Source organism: Gossypium hirsutum, chromosome D09 (genome assembly GCF_007990345.1).
Source record: "Gossypium hirsutum isolate 1008001.06 chromosome D09, Gossypium_hirsutum_v2.1, whole genome shotgun sequence".
Classification (NCBI taxonomy): domain Eukaryota; kingdom Viridiplantae; phylum Streptophyta; class Magnoliopsida; order Malvales; family Malvaceae; genus Gossypium; species Gossypium hirsutum.
The window spans coordinates 3,344,545-3,361,997 of record NC_053445.1 but is presented as its reverse complement, the minus strand read 5'-3'; the positions used below and the strand labels follow the sequence as shown (position 1 = coordinate 3,361,997).

The window sequence follows — 17,453 nt, the reverse complement described above, 5'->3', positions numbered from 1 at the left end:
TTTTACGCGTTTTATTTCTTTCTTTCAGGTTCCAGGTTTTCGATTTTATCCTCACCCTAATATCTTGGGCACGATAACTACCTCGACATAAATCTGGTCAATAGAATAACAATTTGCAGTAAACCCAGTCTCTGAGAGATCGACCCTACTCCCTATACTGCTTAAATTTGCAAAATTAGGTGTAGGTTTATATTGGTGGATTCGACACCCATCATTCAATTTCAATAGCAGCAAGCTGCTTCAAATGGCATTAGTGTGGATTGGATGACTGACTTTGCCATGGAGCTAATATGAAAATTCGTCCATTTGCCTTAGCTTTGCAATTTATTTCCCAACGATGGCCGAATGAAGGTGGATTCCATGTCATTATTTTCAGACACTGAATAAATTGGTTCATTTTCAGACAGATACTTGCTCTCTTCACTTTTTCCTAGGATAACCAGATACAATCCAGCTATTATCAATGCTGCTCCTACTACCCTACAAGTTTCACATATTTTGCAACTATATTCAATGTCACTCCAACCCTGCAAAGTATGATTGTAGGCAACAATGTATGGGTTAAAAGTTAAGGCTTACCCTCCCAAGTAGAATTCTTCACCCAATGTAACAGTAGCTATTAAAGCCGCAAGTGAGGTTTGTAGAGGTAAATACATTGAGACAAACAAAGGGCCTCCTCTATCAACAACATATATTTGTATAGCAAACACCATTGTTGAAGCTACGAGTCCCTGCACCACATCAAGCACTTTCCAATCATTTCAAAGGAAAACCGTAAACTCAACAATTTCAAGGATTAAATTGTAGGGGTTTTAAACATTTTAAGGTTGTTGATACTGACCGCATAGAAAATAGTGAAGACTTTACGATCCAGCTACTGAAGCAATAGTCCCTAGCACCTTGACTATTCCATCTTTACGATCCAAGTGTACTAGTTCCATCCTTCAAAGAAAAAGACAATTATGATCCTTGGAAATTAGAGAAAATAAGCAAATCAGTATCGGATATTAACGCGATGTGTATGTAATAGGGGTTTATGTCTCACTTAAGTAAGGCAGCCATGATAAAAGTCATAGCTAGGACAGAATTCTCAGTAGCAGAAGCCAATGAAGGCTATTTGTTGTCTAAGCCAAATATGTAAAATCCTTGATTCAAAATTCTAGCAAAACAGAAATATCAGTAAATAACTTCATTGATTGATATAAAAACTGGAAAATTTGTCCAGAAATGATTCACTATAAATCCAAGAAAGAAGAATTGTATCTGAAAACAAATGGTCAGTGCTGGTCTCTTTTTCCTGTAAAACAAACCAGAGAAATAAAAAAATCCTCTAAAGAAAAACCTCAACTTAATTCAATATAGAAACCAAAACATAAACTTCATGTTAATATCCTCTTAATATTAAAACCCACAATTTTATCATTAAAAAAAATTCAAGAAATGCAAATAAAGAAAACTCAACTAGTCAAAATCACAAGCCATTCGAAAAATAGTCAAAGAACAAGAAGAGAACTTTTCATCTGTTCAATCGAACATGCAATAGAATCAGACAAAGAAAAGCCCAATGGAAATCATATATCTTGAACTAAAAATGAAATACTTTAAAAAGAATCAAAATTAGGAGAACAAAAGATTCAGATCAAGACAAAGGAAGTGGATGAGGTTTGTTTTGGTGAATAGTATAACAAATATTCCAGATTAGAGGTGAAGCAAAACTCACCTGTAAAATATTCCAGATCAGATTATTGTGGAGTTAAGAGTAAAAAGAAAAGAAAAAATGTTCTTCCTTGCCCTAACCCAAGAAATGGGTTTTAAGCAAAGAGTTTTTCGTTCCTGATAAATTGTAGAAAATAAACGAAGGAGAAGATGAACCTGGGCAGAAAAGCCTTTGCTTCAGTTTCTAAGTAGCCAAACGAAAGAAGGAAAAATCATAAAGAAGGAAAAAAATTACCTCTGCAATGAATGGAAAAAAAAAAGGGAAACGTAAGAGAAGATGCTGAGGGCAGAAAATGGAAAATAGGAAAAACGGTGCTGAAGGAATCCCTAATCAGTGCTGAAGGCAGTGAATGGCTATTACGGCCAATGGGTGTAATGAGGCCAGAATGATATCAGGCTGTAATGTTGTTACAGCCAACCAAACACACGTTTGGTAGTGGGCCCGCTGAATTGGGGAATGCATTCCTATTTGTAAAACTATACATGAATTATGGTTTAATGTGCAATTGTATACATGAACTTTGATTTTGTGCAATTTTATATATGAAATTTTGATTTGCTCCAATTCTTGTAAATTATTAACACAATTATTGATATAACATCATTTTATGTTTATATATTGCATACATGAATAATTATATTTATCCAACATGAAAATAAATTGATGTATTTATTTCTTTAAATGTGTATAATTAAATCAAAATTAAACTTTCAAGTATACATTTGAACCACAATTAAGATTCACGTGTATAATTACACCAAATTAAAGTTCATGTATACAATTGCACATTAAATCAAAGTTCATGTATAATTTTGAGATTTCCCCCTTTTGTAAATAAATTATTTTATTTGGAATTGGACTAAAATTGAATAAAAATAATTTTCAAGATATTTTTTATACAAAAAATGTTAACTCTGTTATAATTTGAACCTACTTGATTCTTTTTAATAATATAAGAACTAAATTTATCTATTTCATAGTAGAGTGACTAATTTGATATAGTCCCTATAATACATGGATCTCCTAGGTACTTAACTCATTGTTTTCTATAGTTTTTCAATTAATTATTTGTGGATATAAATAATTAATTTTTATATAATTTCTTTATTAAAAGTATTTATATTTTGACTCAAGTATCCATAAGACTAGTAAATATTTATTTACTCATGTTTAGATTTTGGATAAACTACAAAAATAGTCACTTTTGTTTGACTCAGATTACATTTTAGTCACTTATGTTTGAAATGTTACATTTTAGTTACTTACGTTATCGTTTTATTACGAAGTGACCACTCTACTGTTAAACTCTGTTATCTCCCTAACGCAGACCTACGTGGTAGTCTAAATGGGTTTTAAATGCCAACTTGAATGTCTAGTTGTTGTGATGAAAATAGGTTTTTAATTAAATAAATTTAAATTGGACTGCCATGTAAGACATCCAAGTTGGCATTTAAAACCCATTTGGACTGCCATGTAAGATCACCATTAGGGGGGTAACGAAGCTTAACGGTAAAGTGACCACTTCGAAAGAAAACGATAACGTAAGTGACTAAAATGTAGCATTTTAAACATAAGTGACTAAAATGTAATATGAGGCAAACAAAAGTGACTATTTTTGTAGATTACCCTTTAGATTTTTATATTATAATTTTATTTTAAAAATTAACATTTTATATAAATTTTGATATATTAAAAATTTTAAATCTTTTGTATATTTGTATTATTTTTCACTCGTCATATAGTAATTTTATACTATCAGGTATCCTTTGTATAGTTAATTAATATCAAAATTATATAAAAAGGAAAAGTTGATTTTATGCCAAAATCATGGTAGATTAGTGGTCCTCAAATTTATTTTCATTTAATATTAAAATTAACGTAATTTGTGGAAAATTATGGTAGATTAGTGGTCCTCGTATTTTCATTTAATATCAAATTTAACGTAACTTGTGGAACCTAAGTTGATTTTATGCCAAAATCATGGTAAATTTGTGGTCCTCAAATTTTCATTTAATATCAAAATTAACGTAACTTGTGAAACCTATATTTTTATAGAAGAAAGCAATAACTTTGATATATTAATGATAGTGCATTTAGAGCCTCGTATGATTAATCAGGTGCAACTTGCCACGGGTTAATGTTTGTGACGATTGCATAAAGATAGAGGTTAATTGATAAAATGAAGCTTATTTGACTCAAATGAAATGACTTGATTCATGAAACACGTTAAGAAACTCATCTATTTTAAGCCTTTGAAACACTCTAATAAAATAGTATAAATTCCAAAGGAATGAGCTTGTATAAAGTTTAAATCCCTTACGATTCTCAATTGTAGATAGACTCTAATCTTAACCATCGATGTGGCTCAATCTGTACCGTTGATTTTGGGAGAGCTCAACTATAAATAGAGACATTCCCCTCATTTATAATCATTCCATTCATAGTTGTGAATATATGTGAGAGCATTTACTCAAACACTTGATGCGTGTCATTTTCTTTTATCTTTTTTGTTCTTCATTGCTCTTTCGTCTCGAGTTTTGCTTCTACTATATTTTGGTGCCTTAGAGAATCTCTGCGAGAATTCTCACTTTTGCGAGAGTTAGGTAGATTCAGAGTAAAAAAATCGCTTAAGGTTAAAAAAATCGCCTAAGGTTACGCGATTTGTGAGACTAAAGTTCTATCCCGTGACACAGGGGCAAAGTTAAAAGTTTTGTTTAAAAGAATTAAAATAAAATTATAAAATTTTGGAACTAAAATTAAATATATTATGTTAAAAATACTTAAATTAAATTATTTATTTTAAAGGGATTAAAATTTGAATGTTTTTTCCGATTAACTAAATGTTTAAAATACTTAAATTTATATAAAAATTTCACCATTTGGTTAAAAGGCCCTACTTGCCTCCTAACTATGCCTCTATAACTAGGACAAATTTGTCATGAGAACTTATTCTAAATTACCAACAATCATCTACCTAAATTTCAAGGGTACTCATTTTCGTAATTGTGTCGTGAATTAATTACAAAAACCACTTGTTAGTAGTGTGGGAATGGAGTAAATTGTTCTTCCCGTAATTACAAAAGGACTAATTTTCTCTTTTTTTGTGATAAGATTAATTTTCTTTTTACTAATTTATCTATTTTTTAATAAAAATAAAATACAATCTAACTTTTAATATAAAAACTTTTATAATATTTTTACCTTTATAATTGTTTGGTGACAGCGAAATAGTTGGGAGATGTCGATACATTAAATGTTTAGGTTGGGTCGTTATCGATATGAACTCATTTGCTTCCACATGCATTTTCCAAAGCAGAAATTAATGAGCACATGCATCTATGTGTATCCTGCACTTTAAAAAGCCTCCATCCATGTCTATATCATGCTCCCCTTGTGTTGCCATGCACCAATGTGAAAACCCACCCTCATTTTCAATGTCTTCCTTATTAGTACTCTTTATTTATTTTTATATAATATTCATTATCTAACATTAATATTAGATGTATATCAGAAAGTTGTTTATAAATATATGAAAATATATTTTTTTTAAGTTTAAGTGTACTCGTATCTAATTTAACTTGGGTCATTTTCTATTGCTATACTAATGGTTTTCATTGGTCCAACCACAAATTTCCATCTTAATTCCACACAAATATAGAAGAAAACTATTGTATTTTCCTCTTTTTTATATACTTGTAAATGAATCTTTATCAATGATAACATTTGTCTGCACATACATATGCATGGCAATGAAGGAATAGATGTTTTATTCTATACTTCAACTTGGTGTATGGAGGGACTTACAATTAATTTTAATTACCGAATAAAATTAATCTATATAAAACCTAGACATAGTGAATCCACAGTGAGATATGCTAGGCTTTCATATTGATATTGTCTCCTACATATACAGACATATGAATGCCATAAATTTAATTAATGCGAAGTGACCATGATTAAATTTTATGTTGGTAGCGATAAAAAATCTATATATTCAATCAATTTAGGGTTCATTCATTTCTATTTTGCAAGTCTCAACTCAGTATGAAAATGGTGTCACTAATGATAACACTTTTGGGATGGGTTATACTTTTCTCTGAATCTTCAAGTTTTTTTAGCAAAGGAAATCTCATTAAAAAATAAATTAAGATAAAAGGGAAAAAAGATGAGAGTATTTAAACTTAGATCAACATGTTTGCTCAATACACTGAAATCTAGTTTCTTTTAATGTCACCCAAAATTAATCAAAAGATTAAACTATCAAAATTAGAATGACAACTAACAGATTTAGAGTAGTTCACATGAGCTAAAACCACCATTGCCAAAGAGTGAGTTGTTTTACTAGTGCATCTAAGAGGCCAATAAGGGCGTAGCTAGGGGGCTGGTAGGGGCCCGACCCCCTAAAATGAAAATTTGTTCATTTAGGCCCTTTATAAATTTTAAAATTTTAAATTAGTAAAGGTGAAATTATACTTTGTCCCCTAAAAATGATAAAAAAAATTGATTTAATCCTTTAAAAATTATAAAAAAAATATAGGCTCTTAAAAATAACAATTTAATTTTGGTCCCCCTAAAAAAATTTTCTAACTTCGCCACTGGAGGCCAACGAAAGGATAAAAATTGAAAAAGATAACTAATGTGGAAACAATCTTGAAGCAACACCCCCGAGTCCGAAACATCCAAATTGTCGTAGGAGAGAGCATACCAAAGGCATTGACTATTAGTTTATAAAAAAATAGCATCCACTTGCCAAGATCTAAGCCATGAAAGGGTCTCATGAGCAGCATGAGTTTCATCCATAAAAGGATCAAGTTGCTCCTCATAAAGCCAGAGATGCACCAAAGAAAATCACATGCATCATTCCTTACAAGTGCAGCCCAACCCATAGCACCATCAACGTTGCATTTGAACTTTCCCAACGGTAGCTTACACAAGTGATTGTCGCAGGGCACATCTGACTGATGAGAGGCCATCTAAGCATCATGTACCACACGAGTGGCTAGACAAACATGCCAAAATGTGGCCATATGCTATGCAATTTTTTCCAAAGATGGAACATGTTGCTTCCATAAAGTAATATTCCTATGAAGCCATATGCTCCAGCTGGTGCATAAAATGTTCCCCCTATGCACGGCTTGCTAATTGGATAGAACCATGCTAATAAAATACATAACTGAAAATGATTAGGTATTGATGCCCACCAAGTGCCAAACCTCCATAACATGAGGGCAATGAAATAAAACATGCTCAATGTCTTCGTCTGCTTAGTGACATTAGAAACAAGAAGGACCAATTCTTATCCCACGATGAAAAAGCTTGCTATTACAAGGAATGAACATGTGCATATAATGCCAAAGACACTCTTTATTCTTGGGAGGTAAAACTTCACTCCAAAGTTCTTTTTAAGGACCATGAATATGAAAGTATGCAATATTCATGAACAACTCTAGGTTGACTTAGGTTCGTCGTAACCTCAAGTACTTTTAAAATCAACTTAAACCTAGGTACATGTCATATACTAATCAAAAGAGAACTTTACAAACCTTATTAAGTCGAGGAATTGTTTCTTGGATGCTGGAACTACTTCCTAAATTCCCAAGGATTACCTATACATGTGCATAGAGAAAATACACCGTACGTTGAGCAGCAAACCTCAATGGTACTTTCATAAAACAAAGTAATAAAACATAACATTACTAACTTGTTATGTTATATATATGTATAAAACTATCCACATGTGAATATACATCATCAATTTGGTAAAACCTATCTATTAAACAAAATAAGATAGTTAACAAAATTAGGTTACTTTTCAAATACCAAATTTTAGGCCACACATAATTCTCACATTTATACCCTTGTAACACCCTCTCACCCGACCCGATTGCCAAGTCCGAGCTATGGAATGCTATAGTCATTTTCGGAGCAACTACAGAAAAATAACATTCAATGTAAAACATAAATCATACAAACATAACCATTTCAGTTCATATTCACATTACTCAACTTTTCTTGGGTCTTATACGAGCCTACTTATACTCTAAAATTAACCTAGAATCGAACAAAGATGAGTTTGTAATATTTCCAAAATTTTAGCTTGACGCCATGACGTGAGGGGGTTCCTTGTCATTACGTGATATACTGACATGCCTCGTTGTAATGTTGGGGGTTCCTCGTCATGCCGTGGCCTGAAATCCAAGTCTTGTTGCGATGACTATCGCTTGATGTCACGGTGTGGAGTCTGTTTTTGGCACAAATTAGGCCTTTTGGTACCGAACACAATTCAAACCAACCAATTACACATTTGGTGCATAATTGAACACCTTTACTTGCACAAGATCACTTCAAAATCATACCAAAACATCACATATAAACCAATTCAAATCGAAAAACCTAATATTCCACAATTTGGCATCCAAACATACCTATTCAACTTAATCAAACTCAACCTATACAATTATGCCTTTTAGCCATTCAAAACCAACACTTTTCCATTCCATTTCATATACAACTATGCCATTTGAACACCATTCAAAATGTCACCACATAATACTGAAACAATCACATATTCATATAGGTATTAACTTTATCAAAGGTCAAACATTAGTTCAACTAAAACTATCAATTTAGAATAACAAAACAACACCTACGTACATACCATATAATCGAGTCTAAAAGCGATCAAAAGACTACTAAGTTTATACTAGGATAGTGTGGTCTTCAAGTTGATCCAATTGACATGTTTCACAAATCAACAATCTATATGAGAAAGGAAAACAACGGGTAAGCATAACAAATGCTTAGTAGGTTCATATGGAATTTACTTAACTTACATTGACAATACGTTAAATTAAGCAATCGAAACACATCGACATAAACATGGTATTTCTTTAGCATCCTTATACTTTCATATTCAATTCGACAATACAACAAGAAGGTTAGGTCATTAACACAACAAGATCATAGTACTTAATTCATATACATGTACAACCATATCATTTTATATTATATACCATTCAAATCATGCTTATTTTTGCAAAAATGACAACTGAATTCGTATTTTATCTTTTTAGCCATTTCATTTTGTTTAATTAAGGTTTTTTCCCGAGAGAACTATAGTAAATTGATTTTGGATATTGGACTTGTGTGCTTTCATAAGCGGATATATATTGGGCTACTCATGCATGCTTTATATTAGGTGTGATGATTGCTCACACAAGCTTTCGACAATTCACAACATATGCTGGATCTCAAATCATCATATAAGTCCCTGATCAAACACACATTTCCTTTTTCATTTGAATCATTTCCTTTTTCGTTTGGACTTGAATGGCATGTCATTCATATCCTAATCGTTTATTAAGTGCACACTGTTACCATTTTCGTATCATTTCAAATCTTACAACATCATCATTTACATATTATTAAATTATATAACAATTTTACATCCATTCAATACCATGTACCTATTCGAATTTGTCATTTAGTTGGTATTTTATGATTTAGTTTATTTGATGCCAAAAGACTTATATTCATAACAATTCAAACTAGAAAACAAAAAAAACAAACATATTATAAATTAAATCAGTAAGTCCCATATGAACTTACTTGGCAAAAACAACAATAAACAAGATGTCATGGACTAATCCGTAATTTTTCCTTTCCCTTGATTATCTTCTAATTAATTCAATTCCCGATATATACGATAATCCATTTCAATTGATCAATTCCAAAAACATTATTTCATCCTAATATAAGCATAAGTCATGTAACAACCCACCCGACGGATATATTATCATTGTTTGGCGCGTAGTTATTTACGCTAAGGGTAGTTAACGAGTAAATTAGAAGAGTATTTGGTTTTGTGTGGTGTATTCGGTAGGTTCGCCATTTGGTGAACTCTAGGTTTTGGCAAACTCTAGGGTTTGACGGACAGTTATGTTAAGTTATCCCCCAACCCTAGATGTTTGGGCGAACTTGTTAGTTCGTAGCTTGATAGGTTTGCTTTCATAGTTAGCATATGTTGTGGTGTTGTAAAATTATGTTAGAGGTTAGTTGAAACCTAGTTAGAACTAAACTAAGATGCTATAGATGATTTGATACTTAATTAATACTTCTCGAATTACTAGAGCGATCGTGGGATCCTTTAACTTCCACTAAGTTTTGTTCCTAGGTGTCTCTTCTATATAAGGACATCAGGCTAGCATGTTTGTACGTTTTGCTTCTACCTCTTCTTCTTCCTTACATTTTCATTGAAGCTTTAGAAATTCTAAGCTAGATTCAGTAGTGAAGTGTTCTAGCATTTAGCTAACACCATTGTTATCACCTGATTACTGGTAATTTTTGGTAACCCTCCTCCATCGACTTCTCACAGGACTGCCACCGTGCGTCCAAAGGCATTGGTGATCTTTTTCTTTTCCCAAAACTTGACTTAGTAGAAATTAGGTTAATGAACTGAGTGTGGCCACTCCTGAATTTTTTTAGTGATCAAGTAGTGGTGGGGATGTCCTTGATGACATGTGTTCGTATCCCTTCCCTCGCATTATTTTCTATGTGGTGCAATTTTCCTTCAAACCTTAGCAAAGGTCACACCATGTTTTTAAAATAAATGTTGTAGTCTGTGAACAAGTGAGTTAGTCTAATGGTTAACAGCTTAATTTTTTTCCTTAAGGTCTTAAGTTCAAGCCTCCACACTATCCATATTTTTATTTATTTTTCTACCAAATTTGAATGGTCAATATCCCCATTTTCCGTCCACTTGTTGCCTTACATGAGAGGATTTCTTTCCTATCTTAACAAGTTAACATACCATATGTTTACAAACATGATCCCCTTTCTACTCCATTGTCCCCTCAACGTATATTTTTCATCAACTTTACCATGTGTGCTGATTCATTACACCTAGACAAGTGAATAACATCTTTAATTTCACTATGACTTACTCTTTTCCCTCTATTGTCATCCTCTTCCATAGCTCCTCCCCTTTTCTCTCCATTTTTAATTTACTTTAGCCATCTACCACCACCTATTGGACTATTTTTCCACCACTCCCCTGCCAACTGAACCACAACCGGATCTCCCTTTTTTTGCCGCTCCTCTCCTTTGTGATCCTCCACTGCCGCCTTAGCACCACCGTGGCCACCATCATTGTGCACCACCATAAAAAATAACTATTTTTCTATCTTCTTCTTCTCTATTTCTTTTTCCTTTTTTATTCTCTCATTCTTTCCTCTAGTGATGTAACTACCTTCTCCCCTCCTCCTCCATTGACTTCTCGTAGGACCACCGCTGTGCATCCAAAGGCATTGGTGATCTTTTTCTTTTCCCAAAAATCAGCTTAGTAGAAATTGGGTTAATGAATCGAGAGTGGTCACTACCAATTTTTTTTAGTGATCAAGTAGTAGTGGAGATGTCATTGATGACATGTGTTTGAATCCTTCACTCGCAATATTTTCTATATGGTGCAATTTTCCTTCAACCCTTAGCAAAGGTCATACTATGTTTTTAAAATAAATGTTTTACTTTGTCAACAAGTGAGTTAGTCTAATGGTTAAGAGCTTAATTAGTTTCCTTAAGGTTGTAGGTTCAAGTCTCCACACTATCCTTATTTTTATTTATTTTTCTTCCAAATTTGAATGGTCAATACCCCCTTTTTCCATTCATTTGTTGATTTGCATTGAAGGATTTCTTTCCTATCTTAACAAGTTAACATACCATATGTTGACAAACATGATCCCCTTTTTGCTCCATTGTCCCCTCGACATACCTTTTTCATCATTTTTACCATGTGTGTAGAAGAAGAAGATTGAAAAATAGATTTATTTTCAATGGTGGTGTAAAATGGTGTTTGCCACAGTGGTGAACGGTGGTGCTAGGGTGGCAGTGGAGCAACACAAAGGAGAGGAGCAGAGGAAAAGGGGAGATCTGATGGTGCTTTTGTTGGCAAGGGTGTGGTGGAGGAAAGGAGGAAAAATAATACAATAGGTGGCGATAGATGGCTAAGGCAAAAGAAAAATGTAGAGAAAAGGGAAGGAGCTAAGGAGGAGGACAACAATAAGAAGAGAAGAGTAAGGAAAAGTGAAACATATGGTATATTGAGGGGACAATGGAGCAAAAAGAGGATCACGTTTGTAAACATATGGTATGTTGAATTGTTAAGAAAGGAAAGAAATCCTATCATGCAAGGCAACAAATGGATGGCAAAGGGGGGTATTGACCATTCAAATTTGGCAGAAAAATAAATAAAAATATGGACCTAGGACCTTAAGGAAACTAATTAAGTTCTTAACCATTAGACTAACTCACTTACTTGTTCACAAACTACATCATTTACTTTAAAAACATGGTGTGAGATTTGCTAAGGTTTGACGCAAAATTGCACCATATAGAAAATAATGTGAGGGAAGAGATTTGAACACAGATCATCAAGGGCATCTCCACCACTACTTGATCACCAAAAAGAATTCTTGTGTGACCACTCTCAGTTCATTAACCCAATTTCTACTAACCCCGTTTTTAGGATGTGACAAAATGTGCAAGTGTACATAGTCGTTATCAAGTAATAAGTAAGTAAAAGAGTTATTGTCTCCACAGGGACTGTATTTTTTAATCCAAAATTTTAAAATTAAGAATTTACAAGTTAGTAAAGAAAACATAATAATTTGTAGTGATGGGTGTTAAAATTAAATAAATTAACAAAAGGCATAATGCCAAAAATAGCCCCTAACGGTTTGCTATTTGATCATTTTGGCCCTTTATGTTTTTTTTATGGATTACTTTGACACCTAACGTTTTTTGGTCAAATTGGTTGGTTTTTAACGGAGATGCTGATGTGGCCATTAGTAGACTAACGGCCAACATTAATCGCTGACATGGCGATCCAAATGTATTTAAATGTTGATATGAAACTAATTTGTCTTATATTCCACGTCAGTAAATGATTTTAAAATTATTAAAAAAATAATAAAAAATCTCATAAACATACATGGACACAATTTCAAAAGTTTCTTATTCAAATTGATACAATTAAAATAATCAAGAACCACGAACATAGAGTTGAGAACACAATCTTTAATATCTTAAAAACTTATGCCCTGTTCGAAAACCATGGAAATCCCAGATTGAACATTAATCCATGAAGCACAGTGCTTTCTTTGCCATTAAATTTTTCTCGAGAAAATCAATGAAGTATTTGAGATGAAGTATACTTATTGATGAGTGCCAAAGCATTTCTCGTAAAATGTGCGATCTTAACAATTCGTTTCCTAACCATCATCTTTGCATACTCATTCATAGCCTTGCTTGAGAATCTATCCATGCAAGTATCCTCATTCGTTAAAGTAGCACTAACCCAGGTTTGAAGATCACTCATAATAAGCACCAACTTGGAGCGTCTGATACAAACAATTTCACATAAAGACTTTTGGAGCTCGTCGATAGAGACGTTGATCAGTTCGATGTAATACGCCTGTCGAAACCTTTTTTTTGATAAAAACGGGGTCGACTTGGGTTTTGAAAAATAAAAATGAATGTGGGAGTCGCTATCAATCTTTTTTGATGAGGTGTGATCGGGTCACCTCGTAAAACAGTTGTTTTTAATAAACGGTTTAGATTTATTAAAACAATGCTTTTGGTCTGTGAAATTCAAAAAAAAAGGTTCAAGAGTCGGTTACGTACGAGGAAGGATTAGCACCCTCGTAACGCCAAAAAAGTGGTACCTAGTTGATTAATTAGTGTCTTAATGTCGAGAATAAAAAATTTTGAACAAATTTAAAATACGATCCTTTGTAAAAACTTATATAAAACAAGTTACCCATTAAGACTCTCTCATTTCGGAGAGAGAAAATGTCACACCCAATGAGTTAGGGCATGATATTTCACCTCCTCAAAAATGAGCTTGTCCAAAAGACTCGTGCAATAAAATTTAAAAGGATATTCAATTGTTTAAGTCAGATGAAGAAATCGCAGCCCAATACATTAGGGCACAATTTCTCAATATTCTAAACATTGAATATTGCCTTTATTATTTTTTAGAAAAACCTTCATCTCGAGAAATCAACGTGTCACATCCAATGCGTTAGGATACAACGTATTGAATTCCCGATAATGAGTTTTTTATTTATGTTTTGATTAAAGAGTATTCTCGATTATTTAGATTCAACGAAAGAGTTGGAACCCAATATGTTAGGGCTCAATCCTCTCAAAGATTCCAAATACCTAGTATTGCCCTTATTTTTCAAAATTTTCTCTTTATACGAATTTGGATAAAAATTATATAATGGAGTAACAATTGTGATAATGTAAATATAAATATCATGATCAAGAACAATAATAATAATAATAATAATGAAAAGATAAATAAAAAAACAAATCAATTATGTATGCACAATATCAAGTAAATAAACAAATAAAACCGAAGCATTTAAAGAATATAATAATGATAATAATGGTCATGTGAATAAATAAATAAATATACATCAAGTAAAGCAATAATAATGACAAAGAAAATAGATAAAAATTATAAAATATAAAAATATATATATGTACATATAAGAAAAATATATATGTATGTGAATTATAAAAAATATAATATATATAAATATACATATTTTAATATGTAAGAAATATATATAAGTATGTATATAAAATTATGAAACATAGAAAATATATAAAAGTATGTGTATATATATATTTATAAAAATTAAAAAATGTGTACGTATATGTATATATTATAAAACGTATGTATGTATACATGCATATATATAACAAAATTTGAAATTTAAAGGCATAAAAAAGTAAATAATAATGATACAAGATTAATGATGTCAAATAATAGTATTAATAATATTAAAATAATTAATTTAACAAAAAAACTAAAATAACAAATAGAGGATTAAATAGCATCAATAATCGAAGACCAATGAATTTAAAACAAAGAGTATAAAATAAAAAAATATAAGGCAAAATAAAATGTAAACAAATTTGAAAATAATGAATTTGAAAATGAATAATAAGGGAAAAAGAGATTTGAAATTAAAAATATACAAATCAATAAAATAATTATACACAGATCAACAAAATAAGAACAAACCACAGAAAATAATAACGCAAGAGAGAGAGAAATTTGAGTGAATACTCTTAAGAATTATTATTACTCCCCACTCCAGTATTTTACAATGAAGGGAGAGGCCTCTATTTATAGTTGAGCCTCCCCAAATCCAACGGTACAGATCAATTACATCAACGGCTAAGATTAAAGGGTATCTACAAATTAAATCTCTAAGATTACAAAATCATATCTTCTAAGATTGCATATCATATCTAAGATTGCATATATCATATCTAAGATTGCATATATCATATCTAAGATTGTATATCCTTGAAGATTATGTTTCCATAAGCTTGTAGATGGATCTTCAACCTTTCAAGTAGTGGGCCATTTCGATCGGGCCAAATGATATAATTTTGTACTGGACTTGGACTTTGTTTTATTATTTTGGGTTTATTATATTTTTGTGAGCCCGGGCTAAATTGGCCTATTACAACGCCAAGGTGAAAGAGACCCGATGTTTCAAACAATGGGTTCTGGCAACTTTTCACATGAGCCTGGATGTGGATTTGTTGGCTCTGAAAGTGATGAGGAGCGCGGTGTGAGCAATCCCTAAAATCTCCAAAATCAGAAATCCTAAACAAAAATCCCCAAAATCAAAACCCTTACATAAAATCCCCAAATTCGACCACCCAAAATCCCCAAATTCGATCACCTTAAGCAATTTATGCGGATATTTAGAACTAACAACTCAACCTCAAGAAACGAAACACACAAACATGATAAATAATCTCCTCGAAAGAAATTTATACACGTTTGTGGTGTCGAGAAAGTTAGATTTAGGAAAACCATAAAATTTTTAGGAATTCGAACGCGACAAAAGAATCTTCTATCTAAATTAGGAAAAAAATTGGGAAAAGAAAAACTCAACAAACAAACTACACAAAAATTTATTTGCAGATGATATGCGATGGATTCAATAAAGAAATAAAAGTATTTGAAGAGAGAAACTTACCGATTAAGAAAAGAGAGAATTAGAAATGATATATTTTAATAATTTTATATTTCAAAAAAATAATATAATAATTTTAATAATTTTATATTTCAAAAAAATAATTTTAATAATTTTAAAATCATTTACTGACGATAAGATAAAATAGTGCCACATCAGCATTTAAATACATTTGGATCACCATGTCAATAGTTAATGTTGACCGTTAGTCAACTAATGGCCACGTCAGCATCTCTATTAAAAACAAACCAATTTGACCAAAAAAACGTTAGGTTTCAAAGTGATCTAAAAAAATAAAGGGCCAAAATGACCAAACAACCAAACGTTAGGGGTTATTTTTTGCATTATGCCTTAACTAAATGTAAATTAACCTAAATGCAATGAGATGGGTTTAGCAGCATTTTCCTAAGTTTTAACAACAATAACATGAAGTAGCTAAAACAATCACAACACTTGACTCGATTTATTCTTCATCATGATTAACAATGTTCCAAAAAAATTTCATGGCAACTCAATCTTTCATTTGGAATCTAATATAAATTCTTTCGAAGACTTATACTTAAAAAAACATGTATATTTCTATGTGCATATTTAATAAAAGATTCCTTAGAATTTATGTGAAGTAACAAGGACGGATTAAGTTTAAAATAATTTAATCACACACACCTAAAGTTATGCAAGATAATAAGTTCTCTTAGATTATTACAAACCTTTAATTTATTCTGATTAGGATATAAGTTAGGCATGCACCTTTCAATTATCACATCCATTAGCACCATCTGATTAGGATTAAGCAACTCACATGAATAACATATTTTAGTGCATGAATAACATAAATGATTTTAATTGGAAGCATGAATGATTAAGGCACAGAACAACATAAACATGAATTAAATGAATTTTATCAAATCATTGCAATTATTCTAGCTAAAAAAAATTCAAGTCATCATTATTAATGGAAAAACGATTAAACAATGTGCAATCATGTTTGAACAACTAAGAACAACTAAAAAGATAAAAGAAAAAGAAACTCTTTGATTGAATTCAGTGATTTCCTGAAGACTGATCGTGGTGGCTTTCTCAAGGAAATGCTTGTCATAGAAAGGAAAAGTGGAGAGCTTTAGAAAGAAGAGAAAGATGAGAGTTGAGGGATGTGTGGGATGAATGGGATGAATGGGATTGAAGGATTGATAGATGCTATGAAAGGCGAATGGAAGGGCCTATTCATCCTTGATAAAGAGCTTGAGAGTTTGCTAAAAATAGCATTCACATCCCTTGATAATCTCTCTTTCATGGCCGGCCATGAATTGTGGGATGAGGGGTTGATGGTTCCTTGATTTTGTGATCAATTCTTCCTTGATTCATGGTATGGGGTTGGACGACAATCAAAGCATTAGTTGGGGGGCCGATTTATGATTTTTTTACACGTGTAAGAACCTTTAATTCAATTATTCCAAAGCTATTTGGGGTTACTCTTCATGCCTTAGCCGAATTGGGCTCTTCTCCCCCCTATTGGACGATTTTGACAACCCCAACGAGTTAGCAGACTAGCCCTTCTCAGCAACCAACTTTCAACTAGGTTTAATCAACTCTTTCTAGGTCAAATTCATCTTCTCTGTCGTCCCAAGTATTAGATAATCAGCTCACTTATATGTTTCTTCAATTGTTCCCAACAT

At 32.0% G+C, this 17,453-nt stretch overlaps 1 pseudogene; it reads right to left on the bottom strand.

The window, feature by feature from the left end:
- Positions 1–291: 291 nt before the first annotated feature.
- LOC107890455 (WAT1-related protein At3g53210-like) lies at positions 292–10,878 on the bottom strand (annotated as a pseudogene).
- Positions 10,879–17,453: the final 6,575 nt, after the last annotated feature.